General features: G+C 42.1%; 1 protein-coding gene across 1 annotated transcript in view; it reads left to right on the top strand.

The window, feature by feature from the left end:
* The window catches only part of LOC139105069 (netrin-1), a 141,231-nt gene that overhangs the window by 106,363 nt on the left and 14,260 nt on the right, over positions 1–20,608 (top strand). The gene's annotated exons all lie outside the window — the stretch shown is intronic.

Below are 20,608 nucleotides of genomic sequence, written 5' to 3' on the forward strand. Positions count from 1 at the left end.
GAAGCAAACACGATGTTAACGTAGGTCGGTATGTTATGTATTCCGCACTAAACGTTCCTGTCTGATTTTGAATCACATTTGTCTTGTACGGCGATTTAATATAAATCGTGAGATGAGAGTAAAGCGGCTACATTAAACGCTTGCAAAGTCAACGAGCGCAATGATTTGGAAACTGGAAATCGTGACTTTAAAAAAAAAATGTGGAATTTATTTAGCTACGAAAATTCAAATTTGCCAAGAGACTTACGACAGGCATTACGTACGCAACCGAACGGACTTCGGTCCGAGTCTGCGCGCAGTCGCGTTATTATTTCCGCAAATTTAACGAGATCAGGGTGAAGGGAAGTCGATCCGGATACGAGCCTCGTCGCCACGTGGTAGAACGGAATGCGGGCGTTATATTAATTTAAGCAGACGGAGCGAGAAAGAGAAAGAGGGCCGAGAACGTCTAGCCGCTCGGTCGCAGACTCTCAGCCACCCCTAATGGCTTAATTAAAACTACCCTCGCTTGCGGCTCGCCCATTTACCTCGGCGTTTTCACCCGCGCAGACGATACGCGATTTCCCTCGCAAGCTCTTAGCCATTCGGGCCAAGTGAGCGCATCCTTTTGCTTCGACTTAAGACGTCGATGCATTTCGATAAGTAGCTCTTAAATATCCGTGATATTTTTCCAGAGTATATTCTAACAATAATATGAAAGAAAACAAAACTGGTAGACTTTATACAATTATTTTCATATATGAGATATAATAAAAACTATATATTTTAATTCGTATGTGAAGAAAAATTTTAAGAATTATGTAAAGATTGATTAAACTAAAAGTTTATCCTAAACAATGCATTTTGTTTAAACATTATGAAAAAATCTTGTTAAAAAAATGTTTAAAAAATACTAAAAGATATCGTACATTTAAGCAGAAAGGAGAATTAAACACTAGATTAAACGCTAGATACTGTTGATGTACGCAAATGCAATTACTGTCCTGGAACTTTAACGAGAAAGCTTAATCTTCTAATTTAGTGTCGTCCTCATCTGACACTGTCTTAAAGGCGTTGCAAAAAGTATCTTCCGATTTTACGTAGAAAAATGGTTTCTTTCTGCTTAAAAACCTTAAAACTGGTTTAATTTGCATACAAATTAGTTTCTTATGTCACTGATTACAGCTGCGGGATAAAAATGTAGAATTCGAAACGACACGCTCGAAATATTAAAAATTGTTTACTATAACACACGAAATTAGATTGAACTATGCTAAATTAATTAAAATACTACGTTTATTTATCCTAATTATATGAACAAAATTTGTACGCAAATTAATGTTCTTTAAATACATTTCCTACAGACCTTTTGGTATTTCACAGCAAATATATTATTCGGTCAAAATTATTATTTATCGTACCTAATATTAAAAGCCTTTGGTCGACGATACTGTGTTACGATAATCGGACAAGATGTTGATTTTAAGCTTGTAATACCGTGCTGACACAATGCGTCTCGCGTTCACGACGGATAGAGCGATTTTTCTAGGTCGAAAACTGACGGCATGAAAAGCGAGAGACTCTCGTAGTTGTCGTCCCTCTTGAGTCCTCCTCACCCCTCGTTACATCGAATGCACGCGTTTCCACCCACGCGTGCTGCATATGTAGAGCGCAGATTACGTCCCGCGAGTGAAATATCGACGCGCGGAGTAGAGTATCGCGATCGAGTTTGCACCTGAGGCTAGATACACCTCGCGGACAGCGCGAAACTAATTATCAGATATTGCGATCAGCTGAAAAAATAATTCCCGCTTCTCCAACCCTATTTGCGATTGCAAAACGACGACACTTTGTTCATTTCGAAAAAAAAGAAAGTTTGCTTTAAGAGTAATGTGCTTTCACTTTTGAATATTAAATTATTTACAGAAATTAAAATATATAATTCAGTATATTTTGCAGAAAATACTTCTAACGCTTTATTGCTTAGGGCTCAAACAATGCTGTTCTTTTTTTAATTTTATAACATCTCAGTGAACGAAATTTTTAAGAGCTAACCATTTTACATATTGAAACGGAACTGTCGCGTCGCGGGATCACTTTTGTTCCCGCTTGTTTTTCGCTGTATCGTATTCGGATTTCTTTACGAGACGCATAGAAGTCTCGCCGCCTACGCGACGCGCATAATTCCGCTTGTAGATTACGCGACGACGTCACCTACTTCGTCCGCACGGGAGTGAAATATCGAGGCGAGAAAGCAAGTAATATCGTAATCGAATTTACACCTGGCGAGTGTCGCGCTTGGCGAGTGACCCTGTCGTTGTAAATTCTTGCAGGAAAACGGTCCGCGTAAATTATCTGCCGTAATAGGCCTCCTGGAAATACTCTTCTCTTTCTCTCGCGAAATCACGATCTCGGCCTCTGCCATCTCGATAATGTCGCGATAAGTTGCCACAAGTCAGCGTTCTTGCGTAGTGAATAACTTTGAAAGTGATAATCACTTTAATGAAGAAATTTTACTAGACTAAAGAATATTCAACATTGTAGAACGTAACTAGGTTCTTCATAATTCATTACAAATTTATTTTTTTTTTTACTCGACGATAGCTTGTGGTCGCGGATGAGGCGCGATAAGGGGAGGAGAAATCGCGAAGACCGCCTTTACATATTAATTAAATAAATATAACATATAAAATATTTTAACTTTTTACAAATTAAATATTCGAATATTTAGTTCATATCTTAATCGTCTTCTTCGTTTAACGTTAAAAGCTAAAAGGCGAGCAAAAGAGAGAAGCCGTATTAATAAACCGACGGTACTTTCGCAAATAGTCCGAGAAAAGACCCTGCATAAGTTAAAAGGAAAATCTCAGATAACACGTTTGTCGGCGATGCTGATCGGCAAATGGACCGTAGGTGTGTTCCACACTTAACGTCTACATATTATTACAATACAAAGCGAACAAAGCGAGTCTCACACCGCCGGGAAGGTCCACTTGACGCGATCCACCTACGCGGGTCTCGCAAATCGCGCGCGGCCTGCCGCGAACCAACTTGATCGTCGTCAGATACGCGGCTTGGGCTCGTTACCGGGGCCCCGATCTCTCGCGCGGGGGCCTTCCGCCGCCGCGGGGACGGGCCCGCGCGATCTCACGTGTCCGCCCCCGCCGTTATTCATAAGCGGCGTGGTAATTACGACCAACTGGTAGCCCTCGGCTACCTTACCCCCGCGTTCCCTATTCAGAAAGGTTCTCCCCGCGTATCATCGCCGCGGTAACGTGAACCGCGCACATCCGGCGTACGCATTCCGCGTCACGGATCGCATCTATATGTTAATGCCCCCGCAACCGAACGCGCGTGTGTAACTTTTGCGCAGCGCGATGCGGCGTATCGCACCCACGCACCCGCGCGTCTCGAAAGCATCGCGAAAAAGTCGCGCGAGTTGATCTAACTTTAACGCGCAGTACTAGTAGCCCGCGCGATCGCGATCTCTAATATCGTGGATGAAACCTAATTTGTCACGCTGGCCGTTGTCCACCAATTTTTTTTTTCTTTTTTTTTTCTAAGTTTATCACGAATAATGCTAACGGGATTTTTATTTGCCGATACCACTTTATGTAACACAACTTATCAAAAGATTTCCATTTCTTTGAATCGCGAGAACGTATCGAAAAAAACCCAATACCTTGAACAGTATATCGTCATCTACCAAATCGAAAGTGCTTTTCTTCGCTCCGACATTCATGACCCGCCATCGAGCACTCGACTGGTATTCACGGGAACAAAGGAGAGCACGCGGGCAAAGAGGAGCCGAAAAATCTCGTTTCGCCGTCGATGAAGTGCCTTCTCGTCGTTCCGCGCGCGCGATTCCACCCTTAGCGGAAACCACACTCTCGGGCGCTCGCAATGCATTCGAGTGCTCCGAGAATTTTCTTTCTTTGCCGGAGGTAAATTGTATAGGAAGCCGCAGAGGCGGATCAACGATCCGATATCTCAAAACCAGAAGATGGCAAAACGAACATATATCATTCTGTACATATATGTATGAATTTGATTTTTATCCGCGTATAATTTTAAAGCTCTCTTAATGATTTATATATTTTTCAGAATATTTCACAAGCGTGCCAAAAGCGAACCAATTTCTATTTCCAAAATTCATTTATATTTGAAAAAGTGGCTATGCTCGCGAAAACTTTCGACGTGTAAAGTCTCGCTTTTGACGTCACAATACGACATGTCGCGGTAAGCGTTCATTCAGGAGCCTTACATGCATAACCGCAGGTATTATCTCGGAAACTAACTTCTTTCGGATTCGTATCCTCTACCTCTGAGACCTTCGGACCGCGAAACAAGTGTCAGAAATAAGATTTCGTGACGCATTTCTTAATTTGATAATATCAGATATTATACACCGGCAAATTCGAAGAAGAGAAACTGGTCTGTTATTAAATTAACCTTCGTCAAGACCTGTTATTAAATTAAGCTTCCGGCGATAGCCGCGCAGTTAATAGTAGATAATTTATATTCAATGTAAGCAAGCTTTGTATCTTTACATTTCAAAGTGCATATTTCGCATGCACTTATATCGCGTCGCGGCAAAAAGTGTTAAAGCACATTACTTAACGGTATCGTGCAATGAATTGAGCCGGTCACCTCGTTCGGGATATAATATAAGTTTTATGATGGATCTTCCCTTCGTGGCTTTTCTCCGAGATAAATTGCTCCGTCGGTTTCGCGATAAAACCGACCCTGGGAGGAAATAAACGTCAGACCATTAAACCAAGTCCACGGAATGTATATCTGCGGCAAAATAATAATAACTTGAGGGCGAACCCTCCTTTCGGGCCTCCCTCGTGCAGAGGGAGAAAAGTACGAGAGTACAAACGTAAGGGACGCAGGGAGAGCGCGACTTGAAAAAGAGAGAGAGAGAAAGAAAGAAAGAGGGAGAGTCACCGCCGAGCACGCATAATGTGCGTTCACGTACGCGCGTATTTACAGGTTCTGCGGCTTTTTCGCGTGCGTATCGCTCGCGTACGACGCGTTTACAGACGACGCCAATAGACCAGGGACCAAAGAGAACAGTACAGGATAGTAATGACAGCGATTAAGGCCGTCCGCGAAACCAGTCTAGCTCATTTCTGCGAGTTCACGTACCGAAGCTGAGAAAAGATGAGACGTCGCATGCTGACAAAGTCGTCCCGCGTCCACTTTTGCTCGTAATGTAAATTCCCTGGTCGTGTAATGATTGTCCAAGTACGCGCTTCGTCGATCACCGCAAAGCGATATGTCGAGGGAGCCGCGGAGCGCGACGTCGTAACTTTTACATCTTAACATTCGTTCGCATCCCGATCTACCGACCGATACATATACAACCGTGTTTATACCCTGTAACTTTATTTAAATGTAGAGTTAAGTAGATTCTGCCTCATTATTCAAGACAAGTATGCGAATTTCCTTGCCAGCGATGTTATTGAATCGTTTCCGAATTTAATAAAAATCTCGCGATGCTCAAAAATAGAAGTCCCTATAACTAAACTTTATTTTTGATAAAAAAATAAATATGTAGCGCGTTAAAGATAGCAATTTACTATTCTGGAAATTATATTCATTTTTGAAAATACGTTTGGAAATAGAGTGCCGTCACGATGCATCACATTCCGCCGAGCTTAGGATTTTAATGGCGTGGCGCGTCGCGTTTAAGTATACCCCCGACTGTACGACCGCGTAAACGCGTTGCGTGCGCGTATGCGCTCGGATAAACGCCCACCGAGGGTCTTTCCGTTTCGGGAAACATACGTCGAGCACTGTTTGCACACTACATCGGTTCGTTCTCTTTCCCGTTTTTGTCCTTTTCCACTATAGACGACGAACGACGCACCTTAAAGCGCCGATGCGTTTCCCTCTCACTAGGCACGCATCGCGTGTACTCACGGTCGTATTTGCGAGTATTCGCGGCACGATTACGGTCTGCGTATAATTTAGACGTTGCGGTAAAATTCTTTGAGCAAGCTGTAACACCGACGACGCAAGGTGCAGACTGCTTATGAAGAAAAAGAGATCGCGGACTTAATCCAGTATTGCGGATGCAAGTTTTATTTATTTTTTTTTTTTTTTATACAACACGATATGCGAGAATAAAATAATAAACTTCACATTAGAAAAAAAAGGCATACTTATTTCGACGATTCGATAAACTGAGTATAGAAAGAGCCCGTTGGGCGGCGAAGATATCAGGCGGCAGTTCTCTCGATTTCTTCCAACAGTTTCACCGTTGCCTCGCCGATCGCGATAGAACGGCCCACCTAACGTTTCTTACAATGCGAACAATGCGATGCACCGGCGACCGCGTATTGTTGGCTGCGCGAAAAAAAAAGAAAGTAACTTTCGCGGGAAATGGCCTTTTCATCCGTTCGGACGTCGTGCCGTAAACGAGCCGAGCGATCGATCTGTTTTTCGCGGACTGTTAAAGCCGAACGAAGGGTTTTGTCGTTGCGACGCCGACGACGATGAAAGCAACGCCAGGGCGCGGAGGAATGACCGATCGAACCGTCGATACTTCCGAACGAGGTGGAAGAAACCGCGCGAAATTTTACGGCGGATAGACTCAACGGAGAAATTACGTTAAGCCCGAGAAATTGCCCTAGGCGAGCTATAAAATGTAGTATTAGATTAACGAGCAAAAGAGATTCGAGAGAAGTTGAATGAGAGAAAAACAGGAATATCGCTTTTGATTAGAAACTTGCTTTCTCGGCAAATTTTTTTTTTCCCCCTTTATTTTATTAACTGCGCGCATTCTGAAATAGAGAATAGAAATGTCCACGTAAATATATGTACTTCAAAAAATGAAAATAATTATATATTTCGTACACTAAAAGATTTTTAAGCGGATTAAAATTTAATAGTAAATATGTGTCAAAAGAAATTGCGAAAGGCTGCTCACAAAATTAGAAAAGACCGAAATACTCGACGAAAATTTTCGAGCGACGACCTCGTCGATGGATACGAGACAATCTTCTACGCGTCGCGGCCAATCACGACCTAATTACGCGTACCGGGTACGTCGTGATACGCGCACACGCATCGCCCGCGGCTCGATGGGATGTAAATTCTCCACGAAAAAAAGCATCTCCCGTAGAGCTCGCGCGCCTACATGAAAATGGAGAAGCGCCTAGAGCGTTTTATTCCGGTCGAGCAAATCGGCTAGTCGGCATTATTCAAAAATTCCCGCAGCCTGCTCTTATGCTTCCTTACCCTCAATTAGCAACGCGATACTCAAATGCAAAGCTTTATAGAAGCGATTTGCGCGTAACGAGGGAACTTTGGAGACTTATTGCCGACCGCGTCGCGCGATTTTTCCCCCGTTTATTAAATTATTCGCGTCTCGAGGCAAAATACGACCTTGGATTCGACTGCGTAAGTCTAGAACATGTCGCATCGAAATTCAATACCCTCTCCTTTTCAGGAAAAAAAGAACATAAAAAATTCCACAATATTCTATGCGAAAAAGTAATCTATTTATAACATTCAATTTAAGATATTTTAATATTTTAGTAATAATCTGTAATTTGAAAAAAATTGAGAAAAATAGTAATTAAAATATCAACTTTAATATAATATTCATGATTAAAGAGATAAAGAATATTTCAAGCTAGAATCGCATTTTAATTCTAGTCTTCACAAATTTATAAGAAAAAAAATTATGTCCGATAAAAAATATCGTAAAGAAAAAAAGGACTAATAATCATTTTCAGTGCAGATAAATAAATTTATCGCGAAACTTTAAAACTCAGGCGATTAATTCGTGGACATAAGCGTAAAACTTGAGCAACTTAAAACAGTTATACGTTCCATCGATCTACCACTAACTTAAAATCACATGTTTATGAAGGGTTGCATTAAATTGTCAGTTATGTTACTTTGTATAATCCTTTAACATCCCTGAGGGATTTAAACTCAAAAGAGGAAAAGTCTCTCCGTCTATCTGTTCGCTTAGCTACACGTAGATTTCCGCGTATTAAATGCATCTCGTAATCTTCACGCTGACTGCATTCAAGAGTTAACTAACACCACTCGGTGTATTCAAACGACTCACGATGTTGCATTCCCGAAGGCGGCCCGTTAAAACCGCTTTGCGATATGCCGATGTATCAACGCCAGGCTCTTTGAGAAAAATTGATATCGTTCGATAAAGATTTTTTACCGCTCCCCAGCGCTTTTCTCCCCCGCATCCCCAGCAAATCGCTTAAATGTTCCTTTTTCGTACGTATTTCATAGCTGTTCAATCTCGCGCCAAGGATCAATGGAGATTTTTCTCAGATAATTGAAATTTTGCGCCCGCATAACTCTTCGCTCGTTGATATAGGCAGGTAAAAGGACACAAATGACTGGGAGGATGAGATCGCAGAAAGCGTGAAATAGAACGCGCACTCTTTTAATCCGCGAAATACATTCATATTCGAAAATGCATTGCGTTAAAATTAAAAAATGTAAAAAAAGAAATTCTTTCTTGTAATTTCAATGTAAATCTTCGATAAAATTAAAAGTATAATAATAAAACGACGGAATTTGCATACAGGTAACGATTACGTAGATATGTTAATTAAACTTGAAGTAAAAATATTTTCTATGGATAATAGTATTCAAGTATTTTTAATTTTAAATATTAAAAAATTATTTGTTCACATCAGAACAAATACGAGTCATTAAGCGCGAAAGTATCAACACCGACGTTAATGTGCAGAAGTAACGAGTTTCGCCAGTTTGCGCGTTTATTAGGTTGCCGACGAGTAATCGCTGGTGTCAAAATTAACTGCCGTTTACGTTCGATTTGCTCCCGTCTTCCCGACCGATGTAGCGAAATGACGTGCCGCGAACGCATACGACAGTACAAATCGCCGGGATCGATAAGCACCGGCACCGTTTGATTAATGCTCACTCGGCGGACGACACGGTTTAACGACACTTATTCGCGAGCGACGCCGAGATTCTCAATCACTGTAAAAGCCTAATTACTCCACCAACACTTTGCTCGCTATCGCATGTTCTACTGCTCTTGCACCGAGCGTCATTATTTACTTGTTCCCAGCGAATTTTGGACAAATAAAAGCGTTTAATTTAAGAATAAAACAGCCTAATAATACAAAAGATTAACTTCAAATATGACCCTATATTCAAAGGAGTTCTCAAACTACCTTCTCAGTTTCCTCATTTTAGTCAGTCTGGTTTAGACTTCTGCATGAAATATAGAAGATCCCTTCGGGAGGAAATTTCCCGATATCTCAAGTAGTTTCGATGATGCATGTCGGCAAAATCGGGTACGTAACTCACTCTCGCTCATCTAAAGAATTCGTAGATTCCCCGAAGTTTAGAAATGGGCTTCTATTCCACTTGAAAACTTGGACTTTTACCGCAGCCCGCAAAATTTATATCCCCGATTCTACTGGTTGGCTTCATTGTTAAAAAATTTTTCGTTTAAGTTTCATCGGTTTATTCTAATACCCATTATCGTTGCAATTTACGAACTATACCTATCGCGTCTCCGAGCTTTCTACGAAAAGTCTACGATGCCGTAGTGATAAGCGCGCGAACGCGCGCGTGAGCACGTGGCAAACCTACAATAATAATTATCGTCATTATTACCGCGCTGGCTTACCAGTCGAGCGCCCTAAACCAAAGTTAATTACCAGCCGCCGTGGCTAATTTAAATCAAGACTAATTGACCCATCCCCCGAGCTCCACCTCGTCGTCATTACTGCGCTCACGCTCTGTTCCCTCGCATTACGAAAGTTTCGCCGAAGTTATATTATATATGGCAAGACGTTTTGGACCAGGAGTTTCTCTCTCTCTTTCTTCTTCCTCCCTTTCTCTCTTTCTCTCGCACACTCTGTCTCGTAAGCTTTCACGAAAGGTACAGAAAACTAAAAATGAAGTACGTTTCGAGTTCGTTTCTGCACGGTTTAAATACGTTTTCGCGACAGCCTTCGCATATAATAATCAAACATAAACTTAATAAATACTTTGTGAATTTTTACGTAAAAAAAAAAAGTAGAATAGAAACCATACTAGTCCGTGGAGATCGCTTCCAGGCAAGCTGGTCATGAAAAGTAAGTCACTCGTGTTCTCACAGAGTTGAGTCAGTCCGGCGTAAGTAAATAGCGAACAGTTTCGTGTAAACGCAATTTGTCCCCGTAGTTAGGTAGGGAACGCTTAGGTATATGTTTTTGGTAGCCCACGGGAGTATTTCCATAGTCACACAGGCCACCTCACGCGTGAAATTAGGTTAGATAGCAATTTATACGGTACCCCAACATTCTCATTTCGCTAATGACAGTTTCTTGCTAACAGTACGACAACTTTTCTTTATGGACTCCAAATTTTTCGGTAAATTTGCCGAGATATTAATTCCTAAATTAAACGTTGCTATTATGTAAAATATAATATTTATATAAATGACTCTGATCAAATCTGCTTTTAATACTCGTCGAAGTAATGTGCTAATTTTTAAAATAAGTTTGGTCGAAAACGAGACACGTAAGTATACATGCACATATATCTTACAGGTTGTCAAGCTACAAAGTAAAGAACGTGGGGAATGCGCGAGCTTTTCGGAATGTTTGCAAAATTGCACCGAGCGTTGCGGTTAGTGCTCGTCTAGTAACGTTAGCACCACCGTAACGTTTCCAAGTGTGAGTCTCGCCGCGTAAATTCCGGCCTCGAGCCAGCCGGCGCTTAATCGCGTCCGTTTAATTTCGAGGCGAATGTGTCTCGCGTTAAGAGAGCGGACCCCCGCAAGGGTCGGTCCTCTGTCTCAAGGGTAACCGCGCGAAAAATCATACATTTTTCTCCGGCGCCAGCGTAGCTTACAATTAGTCTTGAATCGTCAAATAAAAACGTGCTTTTGCCAATTAATAAATCAAATATATCGATACATTCACCGTTTTATTTATATCGAGACTTGATGCTAAATATTTATAGAAATAAGACCTTATTCCGTATTTTAATTTTGTGTACAATCAATTTTCGAAAACAAATTATCACCTTTACCTTGCGCTACTAATTGCTATAACGTGATTTCGACAGACAACGAAACGATTCTCTCGAAGACGCATCTCTACTTGATCTAGGACTCTACTTGCAGTCACCCACGCGGCTATTAAGTTCCTGCACGACCGCTATAAGGTGCTTAAGGCGCCTCGTGAGGCACATACAGCGTGTCGACCCTTTTATAATTAAGACGTTATTTTACGAGCGTGCACAAGCGCGCGCGTCCCCGCCTCGTCCCGAGACGACAGGGACAAAAAAAAAGAGCATGTGACAGGTAAATGGGGGCGTGCATTTTGCCCAACGCATAATTAATTAAATCGTTCCGCATGCGGCGTCGAGACAACAGACGGGACCGGAATAAAATGCAAACAACGCCCGTACATTCTTTTCCTGCAGACATATGGAGCGGAAAGAGTTTCGTATATATTTGAAACTCGCATGCGGGACAGCGAATGCGTAAATATGTGATCTACATATATTATCACGGAAATGGAACAAACTTATTAATTTTATAAAATAATTTTTCTTTGCCTAATTACTATGCGCGCAGAGCGCGTTGTTTTTCATAAAATTCTAATTTACGCGCGTCATTAGATTCGAACATTAGTTAATAATATTAATTTCTTTAAGAGAATTATAATTGAGTGATCTGTACGACGTCTTGCTGGTGTCTCTTACCATTGTATTTTCTGATCGCGATAGGTTGAGGTAGGTTAGATTATTTTCCGTCTTTCCTTCCTTCCTTCCTTCCTTCCTTCCTTCCTTTCTTCCTTCCTTCCTTCCTTCCTTCCTTCTTTCCGTCCTTCCTTCCTTCCTTCCTTCCTTCCTTTCTTCCTTCCTTCCTTCCTTCCTTCCTTCTTTCCGTCCTTCCTTCCTTCCTTCTTTCCGTAGTAATATTCTGGTTTATCCTGACGTGTTGTAGTACTCCAAAGCGTTTGACACTATATTACACTGCTCTGTTTGTCTTAATAATCACCATCACTATCACTCGAAAGACGAACGACTGAAATAATGACGGTGAATTATCGCGGCGATTTTCTACGATTTAATTTAAGAAGCGCGACGAAATTCACGTCGGACGCTCCGTGCGCTCCATCCCGCTACGTAACCGTGTCGTTCCGAAGCAATTCTTCGAGGCCCAAAACGAAGCGCGGAACGACGAGTGGATACCCAAAAGTATCGAAAACGATTGTTCGTTCCCGAGTCGACGACGTCGACACTTATTTGTACGCGAGAGTATCCTATCCGCGGTTAAAAATTCGCGAAATTGCAGAGCGATTAACGACACGTCTTCACGCCCGAGGCTCCGCAATTAATCTGACCGTTACAAATTTCGGATCTTAGATAGAAAGAGACAACCGCGATTAGCCATTGGTAGACGAACGTACGGGCCGAATCTATGCAACGCTGTAATTGGTCGAAAGCGCCAGAATCTTCTGTCACTCTCCGATTGTCGCTGAGCGCTAGTGAGACGCGACGTTGAGAAGAGAAATCGCGACGACAGCCTGCCGGAATCCACTGAATGCCGATGAAAATGGAAAATAAAGTGGGTCGGAAATACCGGAGTACTCTTTCCGAGCACAAAATAAAACTCAAAACGATGAATAAAATACGCGTAAGTAAGTTACGGAGTGATTAGAAGTACGGAACGCGGACTCCGCCAATTCGTCACGAACTGTGGCACACTTAGAGATGCGCTTTACTCTTAAAAAAGTCACTGCGCATCCGCGACGCGATGAATCTCGGCTGGTGCGGACTCGTCTACCAATGATTAATCGCGATTGTCTCTTTCTATGTAAGAACCGAAACCTCTAATGGTCAGTCTAATTGTGGAGCCCCGGGCGTGAGGACGTGTCGCTAATCGTTCCACAATTTCGCGTATTTTCGATCGCGGATAGCATAGACTCGCGTACGAATAAGTGTCGACGTCGTCGACTCGGGAACGGACGATCGTTTTCGATACTTCTGGGTTATTTCACTCGTCGTTCCGCGCTTCGTTTTGTGCCTCGAAGAAGTGCTTCGGAACAAGGTTACGCGGCGGATGGAGCGTCCGACGTGAATTGCGCCGCGCGTTCGACGTCATCAGCCGCGTCACTCGCCATCTTCTTCAGTGACATACAACGGGTTCGAGCGACCGCCATTGTGAGAGCGTCGGATCAGCACTTCGCCCGTCTTCTTCGTCGCGGCCGATAGTCTCGTTCAGTTTCGAGCAAGAGAATTTTGAGGAACTTTAGAAAGATAGAGTGCGCGGCCCGTCTCATTCGCCGTTTGATACAAGATCTCAGCATCGTTTATTCTACCGACGAAAAATGATCGAAGAGTCAAAAGTAACATACAGTAAATGATCGTTCGTCGCGCTTCTTACATTAAATCGTAGAAAATCGCCGCGATAATCCCCGTCATTATTTCGGTCGTTCGTCTCTCGAGTGATAGTGATAGTGATTATTAAAACAAGCAGAGCAGTGTAATATAGTGTCAAACGCTTTGGAATACTACAACACGTCAGGATAAACCAGAATATTACCACAGAAAGAAGGAAGGAAGGACGGACGGAAGGATGGAAAATAATCTAACCTATCTCAACCTATCGCGACCAGAAAATGCAAAGGTAAGAGACACCAGCAACACGCCGTATAGATCTCAATTATAATTCTCAATTATAATTATCCTAAAGAAATTAATATTATTAACTAATCTCCGAATCTAACGACGCGCGCATATTATTTTTTCTAGTAAAAAGAAATCAAATTTTTATATTATCGATGCTTCAATTTCACACTGCTATCAATATTTTTAACAAAACGTATACCTTACTGTAAAAAATTGAAGAATTCTTTAAAATATATTTCCCCACATGTAACGCGTGGATAAAATATCGCGCATTTGTTCGCATCGCAGAAATTCGTTTTCCATTCGTTTTCCATCCGACGATATCAAGCGAATTTTATCCGAGTGGTTCCCGAGAAAAACGAGCGACCTTAGACACCGCCGTAGGTCTCCGCCTAAGGATAGTATCGGCGACGTTGTACCAAGCCGATAAATCGACCGGTCTTTCAGTTTGCATCCGCGTCCTTATTTCGGACTATTTGTCTCGAGTTCCCGGAGATTCCGGCGCGGCAGCTTAAATCTTCCCAACTGATCCCGCGGGACAATCCTCTTCGAAATGGGAGAAACTCCCCGAGTTTATCAGTCGAAAGAGGGACGATATATGTGGCTTTACGATCGTAGAAACTAGATTGCGGAAACGATTATCTGTCGATTCGTGAGACTCGCCCTAGGCTTTGTTCGCGACGCCGTGCGGAACGCAATTTACTAATTTGCTCTAAGTTGCTCGACGACGCGATACAGAATCGTAGAATAATATATTAAGTATTATTATATCGAATATGATTTTCCTATTACAAACACTATTTTTTTTTTTTGCAAGTTCTATTAATTAAAATTATTAAAAACCTTGCCCGCAATTAACTTTTCCATCAGTTCTCTCTTAAACTTGAGTAAAATATGAAGTATTTTTAATTTAGCAAAACGATTTCGCGATTCTAAATATTAAATAACTCCACTAATTAAGTCACTATTTAAATTTTTACTGAAGTAAAGTTAACTGCAATTTTATCAAAGAATATAATTTTACTTACAAAATACTTAATTTGTCATAATGTTAAGTTTAAATATTAAAAAGTAGGATATATATATAAATATATGCATTACCTTGCACGGTTATAAGAAAGTTCGTCAATCGAGATGGCGAAAATTAAACGAGGCACCCGTAGATCGTTAATCGTTGACAACGGAGACAGCAGTTCCGCTCCGAGAACTCACTTGCAGAATAGCCTGTCTGCAGGTTCTCAAGAAGCAGATTTTAATGAGAGAATAAGAAATACGAAATACAAATAATAAACGAATGGGCTCCGTTCCGGTACGCTTGCTCGTGCGTTTATACAATAGGGTGTTTTAAAATTACAAAATGTTTTATTTTAAAAGCTTTTAGCCACTAACCGCAGCCACATTTAAAACGTGACGCCAAAAATAAAGTATTATCAAAAATTCTTGTACGAAAATCAATATTACGTAAAGGTGGGTTATTTTTCTAGTGATTTATTTATTTGAGAATGTTCGCGTTTAGCGTTCGTTTGCTAAGTGTCTACACGCTTCGATACAATGAAAAAAAAATTTACAAGAAACACGGCGCGCGATGCAGATTTCACGATTAATTCTCGCTGCAGCGATAAAACAAATTTTTAAGTTACAGATCGGATGTCTCTTTCCCTCGTTTACCTCTCGTCCGACGCGACCACGAGATTGCTTTTCGAGACAACCGCGTTGATTAACCTCGGCTAACAATGCCCGCGGGAACACCCGTTATACAATTCTCGCAAACATCGTCAAATATTCATCCTCCGCGCGCGACCAGGCGGGAAACATCGATTCGCGATCGACTCGTCCGTCGTTTACGTTTTTATCTCGGCTTCGCGATGAACCCGGCCGACGGCATCGCGCGGCACTCGTTTCCGGGCACCCCGGGTGCCGAGGCAATAAACGAGGAGCGGTCCTCGCGCCAACCCATCCCGACTTTTATCCCGGTCCTGTTCCGACAGCGACGACTCTCGCCGCGTTTCGCGATTTCACCTCTAACGGACGTTCCTGGTGGCTGCCGATAACGCGCTATCGAATATCGAAGTGGTAAATAATTTCAAAAGCCACGCTATCACACGAACCACGAATGTGAAACTTGCGCTGTTGAAAAATTGAAACATTATGCATTTTTACGAATTCAAAACCGGCCACTCTAAGCCACTGCGTCATCTAATTCTTTCTGAACGTTATATTACGTTGTCGGGCAAATCGTGCCGTAGCGATTGGATTATTTTCGCAATTTACCTCTCAAAAACAATCAAAAAACACTATCCGAATAAAATTATATTATCCATTTACAAAAATTCCAAATACGCTTCTTTCGTAATACATCACGTTAAAAAATATTGTTGTTTACATTCTTATACCTTCGATATCGAGTGCATATTTTTTAAAATCCCTGTGCCGGAATTTGTTTTAACAACAGATTTCAGCAGGTGTCAAATAGTCGTTACCACCTGTAACTCTTCTCCCTTTTTGGGAAAAAAAAAAATAAAAAAAAAAAAAAATTGATGTAACGTTTGCGGCGCAAACCCGATAGTTTTGTTTGCGGACCAGTGAAACATGGCCGTTGTATCGCGCTTCCGTTTTTCCGCGCGCCACGTCGATCGAGCGAAACGGACGATGCTCTGTTTGTAAATGTCGTGCCGTTTTAATGAACCGTATGGTCGATAATAGAATCCGTATATCTCACCCCCCCAGCGAGGCACCCTGGAACCGCACGCGAACTTCGGCGTCGAGAGCATACGCGCGCGGGCAGTCTCGATTTGCTTTCTCCTTCTTTCTTTTTCACCCTCCCGCCCACCTCTTTCTCTCTCACACGTCCGCGGGTAGCTAACCAAATTAAACGTAATTTGAATATCGTTTGAAATTCAATCGAGATGCCCTGCGACGGGCCGGCCCCTGCTCGCCGGCGGACGTTATCGAATAAAAATATCGAAAATTCCACGCGCGCAGCGGCACAACGGTCACGTCCGCCAGAGCTACCGGGCGGAATTTCCGAAATTCCAAATACGATCGAAGGGAGACGGATTAATGGGGAAGCGCATCGAAAGAAGGAAACAGAGAAATCAAGCTGGACAAACGGGATAGCGCGAAATGAAGTGGGTTTTCGTTTGGCGCAGCTCCCAATCTTCTCTTCCTCTCACTTTTTATAGTTTCGCAACGAGAAGCACGGGATTTCCGCAAACACGGAACTCAATTCGCGAATATTACGTCCTTTTTATCACCTTTCTCGTATGAGTTTACCGTTTTCATTATCCGCTTTGCGGTAACTAGTTTATCCACGCCAAATGCAAACTAATTTAGAGAGCCCGCGTGTAATCGAGGCGATATAGTTAATTCAAAAATATATAAATTAATTAATGCTCGTCTTAAACGTAAACCCTTTAACCGTGTAGTTTATATTGTACCGGAGCGTAATTTTAATTATCACGTTTCATTAAACGCGTAGTGACAGTGATCGTGGAAAAGCAATTTGTCATTTGTCGAATCGCCCAGCGAACTCCGCGAAACAATCGGACAAGAGCACCAGACAATTTGTGAGAAACTTGTACGCTATTGATCGAAGCCATCGAGTCGCTCGACCAAATTACCAAGTCCGAACACGGCACGGAACGCGGGGATAACCGCGAAAGCGTCGACTATAGTTCAATGGTGAATGTACAATTGAAGTAAAAAAAAATCGTTTATTAGCATCGTTAGAATGAAAAGTGGCACGTATCTATTTCCCTATATACCTCTTTAACAATACGACTAATGGGCTGCTATTTATATTCCAAACAAATTACAAAATATATTAATAATTTATGTAATCGTAAAGTTTCTCAATAATTAACTCTTAAACTTGGTTGGAAGAAGCGCTTGCTGATTTTATTCGTAAAATCCTCCGAGTAAAAATCCCGCGAAACTCGAGGCTCACCGCAAGATGTACGTATTTATCGTGACATTTGCAATGACGCTTGCTTCTAGTCTGATTCCCGAATCACGGACTCGCTTGAGAACTCGACGCACGGATAGACTCTGCACTTCCGCTTCACGAGCGAACGGCTCAAGTCGAATAAAGCCGCTTGCAAGTTGGCGAGAAATCTCTCGATCTTCGCGGTGAAGTTTGCGCACTCGATCGGACAGTTCGCTCGCGGGTATTTCCCTCGCCGGCGGGATGTATCGAGCCACCGAGCAGTATTACGGATACGCGGAAGCGGGGACGGGAACGGAAATCGGACGGCATCGCACGGCTGACCGCGTTCGCAAATGCGAATCGATCTTGCGACGGCAAGCGCGATCGAGTCCATAATCCGTTTAATTCCTGATTAACGAAACGTCCTTTGTGTCGATTAACCCGGGCCAATCCACCCCGAGCCAATCGTTCCGTCGGATCGACCGCGACCACGCCGTAAAGTCGCATCGATGAGCCGAAACGCGGCCCGATCCCGCGACGCGTCGAATATCCGAATCGGCAATCGACGAAGTCATGTTCCGCAAACCGCGACAGTCCCGTCGATCAAGGGTCGGTTAAAATACGCATTTGCGAAAGATAAATATGAAATTTTACAACTAAATAAAATTAATTGAAATGCAGAATTATTTCAGCACTTGGTAAACCTTTTTGTACCACGTGCGCGCCACAATCGTCTCATTATACTACGGCGGGAAACGTGTTTGCGGGCGGAAATTCATCTGCGTTTACATTTTTACACCACTCGCGCTTCCCACACTCGCGAGGATCGCGTAATTATGCAATAATACCGCGAGCGTGGACACGGGAATACAGTACGTCAGAAATTTCGCCGCAAATGTCGAAATGCGAGCCACATCGCGTATTTCCATGCGTGACCACGATATTCGATAGAGGTTTATTTCGGCCCATGAAAATTGGATTTTCCAGGGTGGTGCTACGTGTGCCGTGCGCGCCCGCAATATATGCAAGCGTGATCCAGAGAGTGAGGCAACATATCCGAAAAATATTTGATTTCTCGCGCAGCCCGTCTGTTTCGCGGAAAATTCGACGTTACGGTATACATTATCGCAACGCTATCGTTCTCCCTTGTGTTTTCGACTATGTTTCGCGAATATGCATTTTCTCCCATGCGCGTGGACGTATCTCATGCAATTTTCACACAATTCTCGCAAATTACGCGACCCGAATCGTTTTCAGGGCAGAAAATTAAATCTCTAACTATATATTTAGATGGCAAACGCCGCGTGTATTTAATAAATGAATGGGATTTTATTTGACATTTTAAACTTTCCATTGTACACGCGGTTTTTATTCAATTCGGAATCCTACTCGTCATTCGAACGTGTATTTCAATTTAAAATATTTCTCGAAATCATTTATTTCAATATACTTTTATTTCATAAAACGTTATTAAGCGCGATAGCTGATAGCCGGCCCGCTTTTAGCTTCGAGACAAGGGATGGTTCTGACCCTTTCAAACAGACCGCGGAGATGAATTACGTCAAAGTAAATTGATTTCGGAGCAATCTCCTGCTTTGCTTCCTGCGGGCGGAAGGCGATGTCGGATTTATGAGAAAAGCCCGAAGATTCTGGACGGTTTTCAAAAGTATTATATATCCTGTCGACTGCACACGTCTTAACTTTAACGTGAAAAGAGTCTTAACGTGAGCGGATTAAAAATAAAGAAAAAAGAAACTCGGCAAACTTAGACGTTTCCCGAGCAAAAAAAAAAAAAGAATTACATGCAGCAAGCCCCAAAAATTGATTAAATTATTAAACATGTTCACGTACACGCGTACGCACATTGCGCCTCCGTTTTTCTAATTTAATCTTAGGGCTTCACGCAAACATCTTTTTATCTGTCTAGCCAAATAGCGGCGTTAAATATTCCAGGAGTGAGTATTGTACGCGCGTTCCAGTTTTCGCGGCAGCAACTTGCACTTGCGGTTTATTTTAGAACGACCGGCGCAATATAATCTCATTATTCCGCGAATATCTGAATGAGGCGAGCGTGGAGAGAAATACACCGGGTTCGTATCTCGCGCAGATCTTGCCTCGTCTCGCCTCTCTTTCCCAACCTCCGCTTTCTTTTCTCATCTCGACAGCTTCCAGGAAATCTTTCCCCGCGAACTTCGGATTTAGTTGACGAACACATCTCTCTACGCGGATACCTTCAAACGCTTACATCTGTTCGACCAGATTGAGCGTGAAATGCAGGAGGATCAGTTGCACATGAATATGGCAAATATTGCGTTATACATCCATTATATAAAATAACGCGAGCATAAATCACCGCATAAGCCGCTAAAATAAATCTCGTACGCGAAACAATATATTTTATTATATTTTCAATAAAATATATATCGAGAGTAACCACCAGCTACATATTTAAAAGTACGCTATTAGTACGGCACGAAGACAGCAATGTCGTATTAGTGTTAATGTTTTTTTGAGTGGCTTTAAAAATGTCGCAGTTACGGTAGAATTTGTAAAATTTATCTTTAAATCTCAGACGCGTTCCTGAGCGCGATGCAACCCTTCTGCCAAGAAAAACACCGACGCGTTGCGGAAGATTAATCTACGTCCGTTGCTAGAAACGACGTCGTCTGGAAAGAATCCGCACACAGACGCGTTAAGACTAAATCGATGAGGGAAGTGCACTCTCTTGAATTTCAGAGAAGCAGACAAAATTCAATTCAGTTGTCATTCAAACGGGAAAGTTTAGAAAATAATTTACTATCACCTAAACACATTTTGAATCATAAATCTAAATTCCATCAAGTTATAAAATTTGACAATTTTTTTTTCTTTTCTTTTTTTAAATAAACCCGAGTAGAAATTTATCTAATTGATCTAATTTTGCAGGTTGTGGTTAGGTCGTGCAGATTAAATATATTTCTTAACTAGATTAAATATATTTTCTAACTAGACTGTCTTCGAAAAGAAAAGATAGCTAAACTTTTTTCGCCGCGTACTTGTTTACTGTTGTGTTCT

The sequence above is a fragment of the Cardiocondyla obscurior genome, linkage group LG08, assembly GCF_019399895.1.
Source record: "Cardiocondyla obscurior isolate alpha-2009 linkage group LG08, Cobs3.1, whole genome shotgun sequence".
NCBI classification, from domain to species: domain Eukaryota; kingdom Metazoa; phylum Arthropoda; class Insecta; order Hymenoptera; family Formicidae; genus Cardiocondyla; species Cardiocondyla obscurior.